We start from the raw sequence: 4,854 nt of genomic DNA on the forward strand, positions 1-4,854 counted from the left end.
AATTATTTTAGACTTCTACTTCTGTTTGGCTTCCAACTTCTATGTAATCTGAGTTTTATGGGACTATTATATAAGTAGATTTGAGACGTTTTCATAGAGAATAAGAAGGAGATTATGTTTTAGATTGTGTTATTGCGCAAGAAGCGAAGGAGATAAGGAAGAAGACCGATTTAGCACACTGCAGCGAAGAGGAAGCATATATTCTTGTGATTCTTGTTTCGTTGTAACGTTGGATGCTAGTTTTCTTGCTTTGACTTATTTACTCTTATGACGTACTCTGTTTTAATATAATTAGTTTAGTTATTATTTTCTTGTGTTGTTTATCATGATTTCTTATGAACCCATGATGGCGATAAGTTCTATTATGGGCTAATCGTGATCATGGGGTTGCGACGGATTTATTATGGAATTCTTTAGTTAATTGTTTAATACTTTAGTGTGTGATGATTGCATGATATCTAGTATTGGTTGTGCGTATTCGTCTTATGTGCGTCACGAACATATAAGATAGGGTGTTAATCTCTTATGAAGCGACGGTGGATCTTGAGATTTAGAACTTGCCATGCTAGCATAGGTTCATGTACGTTGTGCATGATTAGTGGGTAACTCTAACAGTTTTATTTGCCCTATGTAATCAAAAGGAATAACTTGTGCTTAAATCGTTGTGTTGTCAATTTCTGTAGACATATAGGAACTCAACATAATTGATGACTATTCAACTTCTATCTTAATTGTGGATGTTTGGTAGAATGGTATTAGTACAATGAAAGTTGGCTTTTATCAGTTTCGTGTTATTCGATTAATGTCATCACTATCACATGCTAAAGGTAATAACAATGGCTATAGAAGGAAGTAATAATGAAGTTGTGATCTCATGAGTGTTTTATTATTGATAAATTGAAGTGTTAGTTAAGTGGTTAATTAAGTAGTTAATTATAGTTAATATTTAATCAACAATTTTAAGTATTATTATCTTAACATTGAGAAGTAATCATATATTGGTGAGTGAGTTTAATTAGACAATAACTTAGTCTGAGTCTCTGAGGGAACGAACTAGAAAGTATTCTATATTACTTGCGAACGCGTATACTTGCGTGAATATTAGTGCGTGATTTCGCCCTAACAAGTTTTTGGCGCCGCTGCCGGGGACTCGACGTATTTGTTTAGTTTATGTACTTACCATCATTGGTCATTAGGACTCAGTGATTAGGACATAGTAGTTACTTACTCTTTTCGGTTGTGTTTCAGGCACTTTAGCAAGCGTTTATGCAAACTCGTTCTCGTGCTCGCAAGAGGACCTTAGATACAACTGAAGAGAAAGACGAAGTTCTTGATACTCCGGAGAAGTTAGATTTTGAGGATTCGGATTCAGGAACTGAGCAGAAAGAACCAGTAAACATGGGAGATCGTATTGTTCAAGCTGATCCAGCTCTTATCGATTTTTCTCGGCCTAAAATTGATGACATTCAGTCAAGCATCCTTCATCCGGCTATTCAAGCTAACACCGTTGAAATCAAGCCGGGCACTATTCAGATGGTGCAGAATTCTGTTTCTTTTGGAGGATCGACAACTGAAGACCCCAACATGCACATAAGGAATTTTGTCGAGATCTGCAGCACTTTTAAGTATAATGGCGTGACTGATGAGGCTATCAAGTTGAGGCTTTTCCCATTCTCACTGAGGGATAAAGCTAAAGACTGGTTACATTCCGAACCAGCTGGGTCCATCACTACGTGGCAAGATCTTGCGCAAAAGTTTCTGGTGAAGTTTTATCCAATGGCAAAGACTGCTGCTATGAGGAGTGCTCTTACTCAGTTTGCGCAGCAACCTACAGAATCTATGTGCGAGGCTTGGGAACGCTACAAGGAAATGTTGAGAAAATGTCCACATCATGGAATGCCGGATTGGATGGTAATCACTGGTTTTTATAATGGTTTGGGGGCCCAATCTCGGCCCATGCTCGATGCAGCAGCTGGAGGCGCCTTATGGGCTAAAAGCTATACTGAGGCGTACAATCTTATCGAGACGATGGCTGCAAATGAGCATGAAAACCCAACTCAGAGGATGACATCAGGCAAGGTAGCAGGTATTTTGGAAGTTGATGCAGCCACCGCTATTGCAGGCCAGCTCCAAGCGCTATCAATGAAGGTTGATTCTTTGGCTACGTATGGAGTTAATCAAATAGCTATGGTTTGTGAGCTTTGTGCAGGTTCTCATGCTACGGATCAGTGTTCTCTTGTCAACGAATCTGTTCAATATGTGAATAATTATCAGCGACAACAGCAGCCTGTGCCAGCGACCTATCATCCTAACAACAGAAATCATCCAAATTTCAGCTGGGGGAATAATCAGAATGCTATTCAGCCACCACATCAGCAAGGAGTAAGTAAACAGTTTAACCCACTGGGATTCCAACAACCACAGCAATATGCTACAAGGCAATCATATCCTCAACAGGGAAGTGCAGCTGCACCTACTAGTGCTGATTTTGAGGAACTTAAGCTGTTGTGTAAGAGTCAGGCGGTTTCTATCAAGACCTTGGAAAATCAAATCGGTCAATTAGCCAATGCAGTGCTCAATCATCAACCTGGCACTCTTCCCAGTGACACGGAAGTACCAGGCAGGAAGGAAGCTAAAGAGCAAGTCAAGGCTATTACCTTAAGGTCTGGAAAAGTAGCTGATGCTGAAAAGGCAAAAGAAGTCGAAGCTGAAGTTAGAGATGAAGAATCTAAGCAAAAGGAGAAAGCGGCGGAACCAAAGAAGACTACTGTTGAACACACTCTGCCTGAGGCTAATACAGGGGAGAAACAGCTCTATCATCCACCACCTTTTCCTAAGAGATTACAGCAACAAAAGCTGGATAGACAGTTCGGGAAGTTTCTGGAGGTGTTCAAGAAACTTCACATCAATATACCTTTCGCTGAGGCTCTGGAACAAATGCCTAGTTATACGAAGTTTATGAAGACTATTCTTTCAAGGAAGGTGAAACTGGATGACCTTGAAACCGTTGCTCTCACGGAAGAATGCAGCGCGGTTCTGTAACAAAAGTTACCACCAAAACTGAAAGATCCAGGAAGCTTCACCATTCCTTGCACCATTGGCAATCTAACTTTTGAAAAGTGCCTTTGTGATTTGGGAGCAAGCATTAATCTGATGCCGTTGTCGATCTTTAAAAAGCTGGATCTGCCTGATCCAAAACCCATATACATGTCGCTACAATTGGCGGACCGTTCCATTACTTACCCAAGGGGCATAGTTGAGGATGTGCTCGTCAAGGTGGATAAGCTCTTCTTTCCTGCAGATTTTGTTATTCTGGATTTTGAGGAAGATAAGAAGATTCCCATAATCTTGGGGAGGCCTTTCTTGGCTACTGGCCGTACTTTGATAGATGTGCAAAAAGGGGAACTTACTATGCGGGTCCAAGATCAGGATGTGACCTTCAACGTATTCAAGGCAATGAAATTCCCTACAGAAGATGAGGAGTGCTTAAAAGTGGATGTGATTGATTCTGCGGTTACTTCGGAACTCGATCACATGCTAATGTCTGATGCATTGGAAAAAGCCTTAGTGGGGGATTTTGACAGCGATGATGAAGATAGCAACGAGCAATTACAATATCTGAACGCTTCTCCATGGAAGCGAAAGCTCGACATACCATTTGAATCTCTTGGTACTTCTGACCTTAAGAATGCTGAAGGGAAGCTCAAACCATCAATAGAGGAAGCACCTACCTTGGAGCTAAAACCATTACCTAACCACTTGAGGTATGCTTTTTTAGGTGATTCATCTACGTTACCTGTTATTATTTCAGCTGACCTTTCAGGTAGTGAGGAAGACAAGCTCTTAAGGATTTTGAGAGAATTCAAATCGGCTATAGGATGGACCATAGCAGACATCAAGGGGATAAGTCCTTCATATTGTATGCATAAAATTCTGTTAGAGGAAGGTAGTAAGCCAACTGTGGAACAGCAGCGAAGACTGAACCCGATCATGAAGGAGGTGGTGAAGAAAGAAATTCTGAAATGGCTAGATGCAGGCATCATTTATCCTATTTCTGACAGCTCGTGGGTGAGCCCCGTGCAATGTGTACCTAAGAAAGGAGGTATCACTGTGGTCGCAAATTAAAAGAATGAGCTCATCCCTACTCGAATAGTTACAGGATGGAGAGTATGCATGGATTATAGAAAATTGAACAAAGCCACAAGGAAGGATCACTTCCCTCACCCATTCATTGATCAAATGCTTGACAGATTGGCGGGACATGAGTATTTTTGTCTTCTGGATGGTTATTCCGGGTATAATCAGATTTGTATTGCACCAGAGGATCAGGAAAAGACTACCTTCACTTGTCCATTTGGCATATTTGCTTTTCGTAGAGTTTCGTTTGGGTTATGTGGCGCCCCGGCCACCTTTCAGAGATGTATGATGGCTATATTCTCTAACATGATTGGAAATAACGTCGAAGTGTTCATGGATGACTTCTCCGTCTTTGGACACTCATATGATGAATGTTTGAATAATCTGCGCGCCGTACTTAAAAGATGCGTGGAAACTAATTTGGTGCTTAATTGGGAGAAATGTCATTTTATGGTGCGTGAAGGCATTATCCTTGGGCATAAGGTCTCTAGCAAAGGTCTGGAGGTGGACAAGGCCAAGGTGGGAGTCATTGAAAATCTTCCCCCACCTAATTCGGTGAAAGGAATCCGTAGTTTTCTCGGTCATGCGGGTTTTTATCGGCGATTCATCAAGGACTTTTCAAAGATATCTAAGCCGTTGTGCAATTTACTTGAGAAAGATGTGCCTTTCAAATTTGATGATGAATGTTTGGCAGCATTCGAGACTCTCAAAGGGAGT

At 41.1% G+C, this 4,854-nt stretch overlaps 1 non-coding gene across 1 annotated transcript; it reads right to left on the reverse strand.

Moving 5' to 3' along the window:
* Positions 1-1,791: 1,791 nt before the first annotated feature.
* Positions 1,792-1,898, reverse strand: LOC141687898 (small nucleolar RNA R71). Its single transcript, XR_012561377.1, has one exon. It is a non-coding gene; the product is annotated as a small nucleolar RNA R71 (small nucleolar RNA).
* Between the last annotated feature and the right edge of the window lie 2,956 nt (positions 1,899-4,854).

Source organism: Apium graveolens, chromosome 9 (genome assembly GCF_009905375.1).
Source record: "Apium graveolens cultivar Ventura chromosome 9, ASM990537v1, whole genome shotgun sequence".
NCBI classification, from domain to species: domain Eukaryota; kingdom Viridiplantae; phylum Streptophyta; class Magnoliopsida; order Apiales; family Apiaceae; genus Apium; species Apium graveolens.